The sequence below is a fragment of the Lithobates pipiens genome, unplaced genomic scaffold (assembly GCF_037356315.1).
Source record: "Lithobates pipiens isolate NorthernLeopardFrog02 unplaced genomic scaffold, aLitPip1_a1.2 Scaffold_16, whole genome shotgun sequence".
NCBI lineage: Eukaryota > Metazoa > Chordata > Amphibia > Anura > Ranidae > Lithobates > Lithobates pipiens.
The window spans coordinates 615,822,268-615,837,270 of NW_027507748.1; the positions used below are offsets into that span (position 1 = coordinate 615,822,268).

The 15,003-nt window shown below is 44.1% G+C and overlaps 1 protein-coding gene across 1 annotated transcript in view; it reads left to right on the forward strand.

Annotated features, from left to right (window-relative positions):
- The window catches only part of MTUS2 (microtubule associated scaffold protein 2), a 1,194,608-nt gene that overhangs the window by 72,076 nt on the left and 1,107,529 nt on the right, over positions 1 to 15,003 (forward strand). The window contains exon 2 of the mRNA XM_077484081.1: positions 9,765 to 9,887. The gene's annotated coding sequence lies outside the window, so the exon portion shown is untranslated. The remainder of the gene's footprint in view (positions 1 to 9,764; positions 9,888 to 15,003) is intronic.

Here is a 15,003-nt window from a genome sequence, read left to right on the forward strand (position 1 = left end):
CTGTTATCCTCCTCCTCCGGCCATTATATCTTACTGTTTAATAAAGCCGGTTTTTTGTTTCAGCCTCCTTGTCTGCTGTCCCGTACTTGAAACCTGCATTGCGGTCTCCTATACCTCTGACCGCTACAACTAAATAGTCACGTAATGCTTCCAGAGCTCTTACCTCCAGATGGAGAACAATAAGCCTTAGATTGGTATCCTGAGATGGGATTGCCTGTATATCATCCGTGTTTCCAATCAATGTCCGTGTGGATGGTTATGGACGTGGTTCGCGATCTGCTGAATAAACCTTCTCCCTGCTGACAGCTTGGTTAGCCTCAGGATCTCATGGTTCCGTTATGGAGGTTCACTATTCGCCATTAAAAGAAATAAAAGAAAACAGGCCTCCCATAGTATAATATGTAAAGATAATACATCTTATTAGAAATGCCAAGTTGCCTCTTACATTTAAAAAGATAACAACAAGCTTATCTGTGTGTATCCATGTGTCAAACACGCTCCTTGCATCACTTCCTGTCTCTCAGACTTCCGGCCAATCCCTATGCATGTTTCATCACAACACATGACTTCATCAGCCCTTGTATGAAGGTAAATGCGGTGTGAAGAACAAAATTTAAGTCAGAACAAGCAGTATACATTTCTAAATCATTAGAACCTAGGATAGATAAGAATACAGATCATTAAACACTCCTTGTAGAGGCAAAATGCACCCTACAAAGAAAAAGCGAATACTGTGTCTCATTTCATAACATTGCAGTTGGCCTAGTTCCCTGCTCATTCGTCTGTTCACCTAGCCAATGGAACATAAGGATTTTGTATTAGTACTGTTTAAGGCTGTCTGATATAAATATGGTGGGGGTGACCCTTACATCCTCCTGCTTATTTACACTAACATGAGCTTGTAAATGTGGTAGAGGTAGGATTGGGATTTATCAGTACCCACCAAGTAGACAACATTTAAGGTAAGTGGAAAAATTATCAGAAGGAAAAAAAACTGAGAAATAGAAAGAAAGATAATATCATAATAAAAAAAAAATAGAAGGGCAGAAAGCAAAAACAGGGAAAATTACAATGGTGGTCTGTCTGTGTAGTATAAGAAGAGTTCTGATAAAAGAGGGAGGGGATGCAAGGGATAATACTGTAGTAAACCGCTCCCAAAAAAGAAAATAATAGGCCCCCTGCAGCATCATGCCATAATGTGCTAGTATGCACCTCATACTAGCACATACTGACAGGCTTACCTGCAAACAGAGTCCTCCAGAGCAGCACCGTCATGGCTCCTCAGCACTTCCATCTTCACCCAGTCCTCCTTGTGGGGGCATGCCGGTGCTCTGCATTCCACAGCATACTGTATTCCCTGGAATGCAGAACGCTACTGTGCATGCATGGGTGAGGTGAATGGCTGTTGCCGACAGTCTCTATGACTCTCAGAGACCGGGCGTGACGTTATGATCTCACCCATGGGTCAGCGGAAGTAAATGTCTGAAATCATGCATTCTTTTTTTTGTATCTCAGGCCTTCTAGCCTGGAGGAGAGATGTGGGGTCTTGGCTATCACTCAGGAGATGAGGAAGGAACTGAATGTTGGAGATGCTGGTGATTGATTGGGTGTGTAGCACCCTGAGGTTTAGTCAGGGTTGCTCCTCACAAATTTACTTGCCAAGAGTAGTTACCCTGGTCAGTTGTTAGAGACCCAATGATTTCTCCCTAAGCTTGGCCTGGTTGTACTTTTCTCTTCTACCACTAGGTGGCCGGGCACTTGGTGATATTAGATATAAGAAGGACAACTTAAGGTCAGATTATGGGTATATGGGGTATCTCAGCCAATGGGCAGGGGTTTTATTGAATCCCTTGGCCTGCTGGGAGAGCCTATATATTTGAGTGGAGTCAGGTGATCTATGTTCTGTGTCACCTGGACGGCTGTCTGGGTGGACATGTGTCGAGATTGGGCCTATCCCGGGGGCATCTTACTGCTAGGCTGTCTGAGGGCCTATCCAGCAGCAAGAGAGCAGCGCAGGGTTGGGATTGCGGCTTGCAGTGCAACCAGAGTTTATGGTTCTGCCAGCCGGAGAACATGTCAGCGGTCAGAGGTAGAGGGGAAGCTGTCGCCACAAAGGGACCAACCACCTTATTACCAGGGACCACTGTAAGTAACTGAAGCAAGTACCAGAGCAGCATTCTCACCGAAAGGGCACAGTGGAGAATCGGGAAGCTTCACCGCAGAGATGGGAGGAGCTCAAGGGATTCAGAGTCAGTAAATCAGAGGGTCTAGTGAGAGACCGGGACCTCAGTGTTGAAGAACTACAAGAGGCAGTTGTAGTGAAGCCGAAGGAACTGTTAGGTTTGAGTTAGGAACTGTTAAAGACTGTTGCCATAGGAGACAGCATTCCTACATGTGCAGATGTTGCCCCTTGCTGGAGCCTTTCCTTGCACGGCTGTCCTCCTATTGAAGTGTCGGAGTCTGCCAATTGAATTTATCACTACTTAATGGTGTCCTGACCCTAACCCTCTTTCCCCCAAAAATATAAACAGGACTCTTAAGATAAATAAAACCTCTTTTACATCCAAGAAGTGTCTGGCACACAATAACTTTGTCCACTTTGCACCCACTATGCCTCACAACCCACCACATAAAGAAGGATGTCAGCTATCTTTGGCTGGGAAAGTTCTCATTAGACTGGACAAGGCCAGAGACCTTGCTACAGGTGTTATATCTTAGCCTGTGCAGTGACTGACCAGTTTGGCAGGGTAAAGCTTGTCTGGGTAGAGCTCCTGTCAGTCCTGGGCACAATCACACCGACCCCTCTCCCTCACCATGTCCAACAACCACAGACCATCAGCTTGCTGAAGAACTTTTTCACTGGAGGGTTTGGTAAGGTGTGCCTGGTGTTTGCCTGCAGGGGTCTGTGGAGTGAGGGGAGGGGGTCCTGTGTAATGATGGGGATAGTATGGGGGAGGGGTCCTGTGTAATGATGGAGGAGGGGATTCTGTGTAATAATGTTGGTATTATGAGGGAGGGGGTCCTGTGTAATGATGGGGATAGTATGGGGGAGGTGTCCTGTGTAATGATGGAGGAGGGGGTCCTGTGTAATAATGTCAGTATTATGAGGGAGGGGGTCCTGTGTAATGATGGGGGTAGTATGGCTTATTCAATTTTTTGGAGCTAAGTCTGTGTTTATTTGTTTTTTGGAATGTTGGGATGGAGAGTACAGTTGAATGGGGGGGGGGGGGGGGCGCAGGAAAATGTTTTACCAGGGTCCAATCAATATTACAGGTGACCCTGCTCACGCTGTGTGCATGCAAACGCTTTGCACAAGGATGAACTTAGACTAAGATTGTGCAGGGCCATGTTTACTGAGACAGGTGCAAACCAAAAGTGGTAAATAGGGATGCAGTGGCTGCACAGACACAGCCGCTGCTCCCAGTGGGACATCCATATGGGTTCAGCTACATGACCAGTGTGTTCGGGACAGTGCACCTGAACCCGCATTGATGTCACATTAAAAGCGGGGGCTGTGTCCGTGCAGCCACTGCATCCCAATTGACAGCTTTGGGACTGCTGATACGGCAATGCACATAGCACCTGTGCATCCATGTGCCAGTATACACAGCCCTACGTGGGGCAAAAATGAAATCACCCCATGTCAATGAGGTCCTAATTTCAATTGCATTATGGTATGAACAAGGCACATAAAAATCATTGTTTTCTATGTGCCCTTTACATTGACCTGCACTGATATGGCGTGGAAAAACGCAGGCCACTGCACATGGGGGGTTATTTACTAAAAGCAAATCCACTTTGCACTGCAAGTGCACTTGAAAGTAAAGTCACTGTAGATTCGAGGGGGACATGCAAGGAATATAAAAAACAGCATTTTAGCTTAAACATGATTGGATGATAAAATCAGCAGAGCTTCCACTCATTTCAGATCTGCCCCTTAGATTTAGAGTGACTGCACTTTCAGTGCAAAGTGGATTTGCCTTTCGTAAATAACCCCCATGGTGTCATATTAGAGGGAATCAATAAATGTGTCTGAGACAAACTTTGGGGGTTATTTACAAAGGACAAATCGACTTTGCGCTGACAGTGCACTTGGAAGTGCAGTCGCTCTAAATCTAAGGGGTAGATCTGAAATGAGGGGAAGCTCTGCTGATTTTATCATCCAATCATGTGCAAGCTAAAATGCTGTTTTTTATTTTCCTTGCATGTCCCCCTCGGATCTACAGCGACTTCACTTCCAAGTGCACTTGCAGTGCAAAGTGGATTTGCCTTTCGTAAATAAGTGTTCACTAAATTAAAGCCCAGCCCCCAACAGTTAGTAACGCACCCCTAGGAACACTTAACCCCTACACTGCCACCCACTGGTTAACCCCTTCACTGCCAGTGTCATTTACACAGGAATCACTGCATTTATATAGCAGTGATTGCTGTATAAATGACAATGGTCCCAAAAATGTCCGATGTGTCCGCCATAATGTCGCAGTCACAATAAAAATCGCTGATCGCCGCCATTACTAGTAAAAAAAAATGATTAATAAAAATGCCATAAAACTATCCCCTATTTTGTAAATGCTATAACTTTTGCGCAAACCAATCAATAATCGCTTATTGTGATTTTTTTTACCAAAAATATGTAGAAGAATACGTATCGGCCTAAACTGAGGGAAAAAAATGTTTTTTTATATATATTTTTGGGGGATATTTATTATAACAAAAAGTAAAAAAGAATGCATTTTTTTCAAAATTGTCGCTCTATTTTTGTTTATAGCGCAAAAAATTTAAAACGCAGGGGTAATCAAATACCACCAAAAGAAAGCTCTATTTGTGGGAAAAAAAGGACGTCAATTTTGTTTGTGAGCCATGTCGCATGACCGCCCAATTGTCAAAGCGACACAGTGCCGAATCGCAAAAAGTGGTCTGGTCTTTGACCAGCAAAATGGTCCGGGGCTGAAGTGGTTAAAATGTCATCTTCTAAGCTGTGTAGAAAAAAAAAAGAAAGATGGATTTGACAATGAATTTTATATATCTATTATACAGTGTATGGAGCCTGAACAGAGATCTTTACACATTTTCAGGGGACAGAGTTTGCCTAGTGATTCTGGAAAGTTCTGCTCACTGGGATTGGCACATGACAAAAGAATACAGTCAGCTGACATCGCTCTCAACCAATCCCAGGAGCAGCTGGGAACACCTGAGGTAGGTGCAGTGAGCTGAAGCCATCAGGTGTGGCTGTGACGTAGTCTCCTCAGAAAATACAAGAATTGAATGGTGCCTGGGTGAGTGCCTGCTGGCCTGGTTTGTGCTCCCCTTTGGGAGTACCAATAGATGGCTCTGAGGTAATCTGGAACTGAATATCGTTCTGCCATTAAAGAACTGTGTGTATGGAGTTCAGGGGAAGGCCTGCCTAAGGTAAGAAGCTGGTACACAGTAATGGCAGCTTGAAGAGTGAGAGGCCCTGTTATTATAGTCTGTGGCCTTTACTATCACTTATAATGGAGGCCTGTCAGAGCGTGGAAGTGACTGAGGTGCTGAATGGACAGAGGGGCAGTGAGCGGGGGCTGCAGAGGGAGGCCAAGGCCTGAGGTAGTTTCCATGGAGTCTGTTTGTCGCTATCTGTTGACCCGTCCGCTCCTTTACACATGCAGAGTAAGGCTACTTTCACACTGCAGCGCCTGGGCAGTGCCCGGCCGTTAGCGCTAAAGCACTGATCACTTTTGCGGCGCTTTTCAGCTGCTAGCAGGGCACTTTTAACCACAAAGAAGGGGTTAAAAGCGCTTTTCAGGTGCTCTGGAAGCACTACCCGTTTATTTAAATGGGCAGGACATTTTGGGAGCGGTGTATATACAGCGCTGCCAAACCGCCCCATAGATGCTGCTTGCAGGACTTTTCCTAACGTCCCACAAATGCCCTGCCCCAGTAGTTTTAAAACTAAAAATTCTGAAACACTTTAAAACAGCATTCTTCATGCTTTTGAATGTACTGAGAATCTGCTTTCAAATGTTCATACAATTGTTTGTATCGTTTGTTCAAAAATCTGTTAATAATTGACCAGCATAACCACTTGCCACTGACCGGCCCACCGTCAAATGACGGAGGAGTGGTGCTATTGTTCTGGGAGGACGTCATTTGATGGACATCCAGAATGGCGGCTCTCGTGTGCTCATGGGGGTATGCAGCATGGCGATCGTGGCCACGGCTTGTTCCTAGAACACGGCGCGATCATGATCTCTGTAATGAGCCAATGACGTGCATCTTTAACCATGTGACTGGCTGTGACCAATCATAGCAGGTCACATGTAAATGCGGAAGTGCCGTTAATCGGCTCTCCTCCTTGCGTGAAAGAGTGTGTGGTGAGGAGTGCCGATCAGCAGTATCTCCTCGCAGGGGAGACCAGGGCAGGTAATTGGGGCACTGATCATCAGTGCCCATCAGTGCCACCAATCAGTGCCCATCAGTGTCCATCAGTGACACCAATCAGTGCCCATTAGTGATGCCAGTCAGTGCTACCTCTCAGTGCCCATCAGTGCCCACTCATCAGTGCTGCCCATCAGTGCTGCCTATCCCTGCCCATCAGTGCCGCCTATCAGTGCTCACCAGTGCTGCCTATCAGTGCCCATCAGTGCCACCTATCAGTGCCATCTATGAGTGCCCATCAGTGCAGCATATTAGTGTCCCCTCATCTGTGCCACCTCATCAGTGCCCATAAGTGCCACTTCATCAGTGCCCATCAGTGCAGCCTATCAGTGCCTATTGGCGCAGCCTCATCAGCGCACATCAGTGAAGGAGAAAAATTACTTATTTACAAAATTTACTAACAGAAACTTAGAAAAACTTTATTTTTTAAAAAATGTTTGTTTTTTTGTAAAAAATAAAAAACCCAGCAGTACACCACCAAAACAAAGCTCTATTTGTGTGAGCAAAATTTTTAAAAATTAATTTGTACAGTGTTGCATGACCGTGCAATTGTCATTCAACGTGCAACAGCTCTGAAAACTGAAATAACGCCTGGGCAAGAAGGCGGTGAAAGTGCCCAGTATTGAGGTATTTATTAATACTAAATTGTTTTTTATTTTTATTTTTTATTGAAAAGATATTATACTTGCCTGCTCTGTGCACAGAGATGTCCCTTACCTCCTCTTCTGGCAGCCCCCTGACGGTGCTGTCTGCTTCTGACTGTTCAGGTGCCTCCTGTAGCAAGACGATTGCTGAGGAGGCACCCCTGTGTGCATGCTCTCAAGCTGGGCTGGGTACATCCATAGACACACACAGTGCCAGTAGGCCACGTGTCTGCCCTCACTTCACAGGAGTTTGACAGTAGCCAGTGGGTCTGCTGCCCTCAGTGTCTCCTGTGAGACAAGGAATTGAGGGCGCTGCCCTCAGTGTCTCCTGTGAGACCAGGAAGTGAAGGCACTGCCCTCAGTGTCTCCTGTGAGACCAGGAAGTGAGGGCGCTGTCCTCAGTGTCTCCTGTGAGACCAGGAAGTAAGGGCGCTGTCCTCAGTGTCTCCTGCGAGACCAGGAAGTGAGGGCACTGCCCTCAGTGTCTCCTGTGACACCAGGAAGTGAGGGCACTGCCCTCAGTGTCTCCTGTGACACCAGGAAGTGAGGGTGCTGTCCTCAGTGTCTCCTGAGAGACCAGGAAGTAAGGGCGCTGTCCTCCGTGTCTCCTGCGAGACCAGGAAGTGAGGGCACTGTCCTCAGTGTCTCCTGTGAGACCAGAAAGTGAGGGCGCTGTCCTCAGTGTCTCCTGTGAGACCAGGAAGTGAGGGCACTGTCCTCAGTGTCTCCTGTGAGACCAGGAAGTGAGGGTGCTGTCCTCAGTGTCTCCTGCGAGACCAGGAAGTGAGGGCGCTGTCCTCAGTGTCTCCTGTGAGACCAGGAAGTGAGGGCGCTGTCCTCAGTGTCTCCTGTGAGACCAGGAAGTGAGGGCGCTGTCCTCAGTGTCTCCTGTGAGACCAGGAAGTGAGGGCGCTGTCCTCAGTGTCTCCTGTGAGACCAGGAAGTGAGGGCACTGTCCTTAGTGTCTCCTGTGAGACCAGGAAGTGAGGGCGCTGTCCTCAGTGTCTCCTGTGAGACCAGGAAGTGAGGGCACTGCCATCAGTGTCTCCTGTGAGACCAGGAAGTGAGTGGAGCGGTACTGCAACTGGGACAGTGCTCGAGCGGTGACAGGAGTCAGGTAAGTGCTTAGGGATGAGGGTAGATAGAACAAATAGTTTGGCGCGTTTTAAATATTTTTTTTTTTACCTTAATGCAGATAATGCAATACGGTAAAAAACCTTTAAACTTTAAAATGACTCTCCACGGCCTTGTTCACAATGGCAGCAGAGGGGTAGTGATTCATATCTTTATTGCTCCCAACCAACCACATTTCCAGTGGCCTTGTCTGTGCACTATACTGTGATTAGGACACGGCAGATTTTATGCAGCATGACGCAATTGGTAGGAAATACAACCAACAAACGTGAAATTGTGAAAAGTGAATGGGACCATGCTGCAACCACAATGGGATGTGTCTAATGTACAGGGTTGTGACATCCTGCTGTAGAACAACTCTGAAAAAAAGGTGTCCAGGAGGCAGCATAGCGCCTTTGAGTCACCTGTCAACCAAAACTGAAAAGCTATCCACAATAGATCACTTTTCAGAGCTGTCAGGACACAGACCCATGTGTGAACAAGACCTTAGTTAATAACCCCCCCCCCCCCAAGTGTCAATTCTCCCCCGAGTGCCTGCCTTCTGTTTTAGCAGCATCCTAGAACTGTGAAGTTGTCCCTGTGTTTGGCATAATCAACGTATAAACTATTCTGGTAACAAATTGCTCATTATTGATTATTTGCATAATTCAGAGTGATGGTGTACAGTTGATGTTGGGTTACAGGTGTTTACACTGCTTGGTATATAAACATGATTTTAAATTGTAGATATATTCATTAGATTCTTGTTTCCTAATTTTCAGTATAATCTTATGTGTTTTGACATTGTTGCCCCTTATACGTTTTTGATGCCAGACAGCAGCTCATCTTCATAATAAACATATTAAAATCTTGTTTTACATGCATTTATATTTAAAGTGTCTAATTTTTGAATTATCTGAACAAGATTCTTAGATTAGAAAGAGAGACACATTTAAGCACAAAATATGTATTGTAGGTAAAGGAAATGCTGTGTCTCCAGTTACGACGTATACACAAAAAACCGATTGGTTAAAACCACAGATGATTTTTTTCCATTTCTAGTTTCTTTTATATTTGCAAAAATTTAGGGGTGAGAAAAAAGGATTAGGACCTGTTCACATGCGTAAGAAAAAGCGCAGATCTCTGCAAGGGCACACAGAAAACAATGATTTTCTGTGTGCCTGGGTCACACATCCTCACAGCTGTCAGGTGCGGGACAGATCGGTGTGGAAAAAATGAATGCAACACGACTATGTTTTTCACACTGCTCCTGTGCTACCCTGCATTTTTGTGCGCGGTCGCTCAGCTCAGCCTACACATGAACTGAAAGTCATTCCATTAAAGTTCAGGGGTAAAAAAGGCAATCTTTTGACATTTGTAAATTTTGCTAAAATTTATGTCACACTGTATTTGCGCTGCAGTCTTTCAAACACATTTTTTTGGAAAAAAGTACAATTCACTGAATTAAAAAAAATGTGAAGTTAGCTCAATTTTTTTGTATAATATGTATAAGATGATGTTAAGCCGCGGGGATCGTGAGAGAATTGTGATCTTTATTCTAAGCAAAAAAATTGTGATTCTAATTTTTTCCAGAATCGGGCAGCTCTACTATGTCGCTACTGTCGTGATGTAGAAGGGGTTCGTCTCTGAAGAAACCAACATTGGAAAATGCCATCTTTGGATCCCTTGATGGTACATGGACTGTACCTTTTGCAGGTATGCCATAACTCAGCCTGAGTTAGGATTAGGGATGTAGGAGAAATACATGTTGGACTCTGAGATGTCTTTGCGCAAAAACCTTGTTCCTGCCTGGTCTGAAGTTACTCAAGGGGTGTAATGCAAGTAACTAGCACCTTCCTACAGTTTGGGTCACTGAGGTACTTTGAGATACGAAGACGTCTGTACTAAAGTTATATATATGATATAGTGTGCAGATACAAGTGATTACCTAAAGTAATGGAGGTTTACCCAGCAGCTTGTCGTGAAGTCTGTGCCTGGAGCAGGTGGGATAGCCTTGTGCAGGACGGAGTTGTTGTCAGCATGCTTACTGTGAGTCTGTCTTCCATAGCAACAGGATTGGATTGGCGCTGCAGAGGTCCCCAACCTTTAAACAGGCACTGAAGAGTTAAAGGAAGTCAAGGTCACGCATTGAGTCCGTGCTATGTTCACGACAGAACCCCATACCATTATTGGCAGTGAGGTAGCAATATGCTTGATAGGTGGATGTGGACAAGGTTCAGTTTGTCCCTCCTAAATGTAAGTTACAGATAAGGTGTACATTGTCATGGGGACCAGAGAGTTAACTGGAGAGCGATTAATGTGCAAGAGTCAAGTATTCCCCCATGGTGGTCTCAACCTCGTCCAATCTCATTTATGGAAACAGCAGTAAAGGTACCCTATGTGTAATGCAGCGACCCTATCCCAAGTGCCTAGCATAGCCCAGAAGAACCCACCCCTGGGGTTGTCCTCTTATGTGACCCAAACTTGGCGACCAATGAATTGATGGGAAAATATGGAGAAAATATGGAGGAAGGGTTCATTTTCAACTCCACCCCGCCTACATGTGCATAGCCTGTCAGCTTGTGCCTATGTCTGTTTTCTCCTAACCCATTTTCTTTTTACTATACTAACACTGGTAGGAGTTTTACAAAAACATAAACGGTGTCCAATTCTGTACTGTATGTCAGTGGACTAAACTAGCTGAGCTGCAATGAAAGTGTTATTTGCCAAAACTATCATTATTTTCAGGTACATAACATTAATTTGCAGCTCTCTCTGACTGTCATTGTTGAAATTGCAGGGTTTTATAGAAAATAATGTTGGCTATGACTTAGAGAGCTGAGTGAAGCGTTTCTTCTCCAGGCATAGACTGGCAACCCTTTCTAAAATAATTTTTGGGCTCAAATGTATCAGTAGTGTGACCAGGCGTATCAGTAGTTTGACCAGGCCTCGTAGCATCATTCTCTCTTCAATACATCATTAACATTTACTATAGACTGTGCATATTCTAAAGTACAATAGTACTGAACCAGTTAAAATGGGTTAGTACATAAAAAAAAATATCAATTCAGTAGGGTTGGCATGGTCGGGTCACATGCACTGATTTTTACTTCCAATCTGGCATGGCCCCTCCTCCATGGCTAATTATCAGGATAATAATTATATTCACTATCACTCATCTAATGTGCTAACAAGAAAATGTGAGTCTATGTCTCACTACCTCCTAGCCTAATATGTAAATTGCAAGGTGTTACTACCCAGATCCTGAATTGCTAACACACAATTACTAGTAACTTGTTAGTAACTAAGGGTTAGTTGGTGCTAGTTTTCAGTTTAGGTGAAAATTAATTTTCACACCAGACAAGGAAAATGACAGCTGTCAACTATTCCTTCAGGCAATCTGACATGTTATTTAAATGGCAAGGACACCATAAAAATGTATATATATTTATCAGATACCAACAGTATAATGTAGTAATCTAAATGAACCAGTTTACTGCCACTGCCAAAAGTATAATGGCGGGACAGTAATGAATAACAAGCAAAAGCAGCCACAAGCTTGTTTTTAAATGAAAGTGCTAGCTTTGCTGTTTATAGTAGAAGTGATTACTTCTACAGTGTAGTGTGATATGACACCAGTCCCACCACATGATTCTAAGTAGACCTGAAAAGGTATTTTTAAGGTTTATGTAAGATTTTTATGATTCAGTTTACATATACTTAACATGACAGATTATATAAAGTTAGGTCCACAGTATTTGCTACTGATCCTGGAAAATATTTCGTTTTGACAACTGTGTGACTCAATCACCTTATGCCAGTGATGGAGAACCTTTTTGCACTCCAGATGTTTTGGAACTACATTTCCCTAAGCTGCAGAGTGCATGAGCATCATTGGAAATGTAGTTCCAAAACATCTGGGGTGCCAAGGTTCACCATCACTGCCCTGTACTATAGCTTAGCAAGCTTGTAAGCAGGTGCTTTGATGGAGTTTGTTGTATTGCGTGTTCTTTTATATTTTTTTGACTGCTTATGGTTTTGATTGCTTTGCTTGCATTTCTTTGTAGTACTGTGCATCCCAGTGTGGGTTGGTTGCACTGTTTGGTTGTGTTTGCCTGCTGGGGTGGTGCTCCTTGGCATTTAAGGGTTAACTCTACTGACCAGGTTTTCCCAGGCTTTTTGGGAAGTACCACTCTCTGCTGGAACGAACACATAAAAATGGAGGGAACCACCTCTTAGCCGAAGTTAGTAAGACAGCCAGAGGAATGGTTTCAGTCCTCCCCGTTTAAGGAAGAGAATGTAGCTAAATGAACAAAAAACAACAAAAAAAACCCACTAGGTCGGACTATTTATACATAAAAATGACAAACATACAGGGTATAAATATTAAAAAGGCATATGTCCACTAACTGCCAAGGAATGGCCAGAAAAGAGGTAGTCACATATACCCAAATGACAAATGACGTTCAACAATATGACATCAAAAGAATGCGTGAGCTCCTGTGCGTCAAATGCTCACACATTCTTTTGATGTCCTACTTGTGAACGTCATTTGTCATTTGGGTATATGTGACGGCCTTGCTTCTGGCCATTCCTTGGCAGTTAGTGGACATATTCCTTTTTAATGTTTATACCCTGTATGTTTATATGTAATTTTTATGTATAAATAAAATATTATTTTTAATCAATATTGTTGATCCAATCTGCCTCCAAAGTCTGACCTAGTGTTTTCTTTTCTTGTTTTTTGTTCAAATGTTCTATATGGATGTGGCATGTGAGTGATAAATCTTAAATCAGAATGTAGCTAAAGATGTGAACTAGTTCTTGCACTTAACCAACTATATGGGAGCCCAGTCAGGGTACCAAGGATTTGGACTTATTTCACTGCTAAATGGAGTTTAAGACTTACAGGACTTTCTCACTTATTTATGGTATGATTACCTCATGGGGCAGCAGGAGAACAGCTATGGGGCACTTGGGAGAACATGTACAGGAATGTGTTTTGAAGATTATCTGTTAAACTGTTCATCTTTTATATTTAAACATCATCAGTAAATAATGTTTAGTATTATTCAACTTGGCCTGGTCTGTAGTTACTTGTGGACAAACTTAAAAGGGTGAAATGCAATGCTTGTATCATAAGAACAGGGAGTAATAAGGGCACAGGACGAGATATGGAAGATACAGTACAAATGTCTAATGTGCAGTAAAGCTATTCAGAGGAAGTTATAATGGCGTTGCTACTGACTGCAGTCCTCGTGTCGGGTGCATAAGCAGCCAGCCAGTTAGGAAGCGGTAACTTGACAAAGGTGATAGAGGTCCTGGTGGTGAAGGAACTTGTGTGCTTAGGCTCGTTCCCTTGCAGCAGGAACCCCACTAGTGGGTCTGACATTGCGTCATGGGGTATCCTAGGGAGCTTGCCTGGGAGTCACAAAATATGGAGTTAAGCCTTGGGAGAAGAGTAAGCACGGGTTATGTGCAAGAGTACAGCTTCCTAGCATTCTAGTGAAACATATGAATGAATGTCACTGAGAGTGAAGTGATGGGTTACTATGCTAATACTGATGGGGTCCAGTACAAGCTCAGCAGTACTTGCTCAGAAATGCTGCACAATACAGAGAGAAGAGTTATGAAGTGTATTGATGAACTGCTATCCATAGCGCATGGGGTGAATGATGAACTGATGTCCGTAATGAACAATGTGAAGTGTTAGCCCTTGTACACACGGTCAGAGAATCCGTCGGAATGTGTCCTATCGGACCGTGTCGTCGGATAATCCGACTGTGTGTGGTATGCATCAGACTGATTCCGTCGGAATATCCGTCGGACCCAATTTTCCAACATGTTGGAAATATTTCCCGACCAACTGGGCCGATCGGACATACTCCGATCATGTATAGAGAATTTTGATTGGACCAAGTGCCACGCATGCTCAGATCAAATTCCTACATTAAAGCTATTGGCTACTAGCCTGAATGTAGTCCCATCGTAACGAAATTACGTCATCACGTTCTGAAAGATCGGATTTTTTCGCCAACTTTGTCTGACCGTGTGTATGCAACAGTTTCGGACAAGATCCGACGGACAAAATCCGACAGGCAAAATCCAACGGATTTGGTTGTGGAAATCTCCGACCGTGTGTACAGGGGCTAACACAAGTTGAGCCATGAAGTTAATTATGTTCTGTTTCAATATTTTTATTTAAGTTTCAAGAATCATAACAAGCCATGGTTTGCCCATGCAGGGGCGACATCGAACAGGCATATAATGAAACAGCATATGAACGTATAATGAGTAACATAACAGTAAACTGTTACCAGGACCATAGATGACCAAGTTAAAAATTAGGCAGGTATCACAGCTATATTACTGGAGGACAGCAATCTATATTGATAGCCTTCATTACAGGATTGAAGGCAGAAGAGAGGAAATGGGAAAAAGAGGAAAAGAGAGAGAAAGAAGAGAGAAGAGGAAAGCGACCCCAAGAGAGGGCAAGTACCACGGATGTGGGACCTGTACGAGCAAGGTTTAAAGTCAACCATAGCTAGTTGGGAGCAGGGATGGAAAGGATTAGCTTGTCCACGGTTCCCAAATGTTCTAAAATTTTACATGTGAATCCTTCAGTATATTGGACATCTGCTCCTTAACCATGCGAGTGGTCATTCTGGTTTGCCCCCCTGGAAGGCAACAGTTGGGGTCTTCCAGGCATGGGCAATGGTCTGTTTGGCAGAGATAAAAAGGTATGAGGCCAATTTGATGCGGTGTAAAGAGGCCTGGTATAGGGCAGTGTAAGAGGGCCAGCAAGGCATCCGCTTGGATCGTTACATGGAAA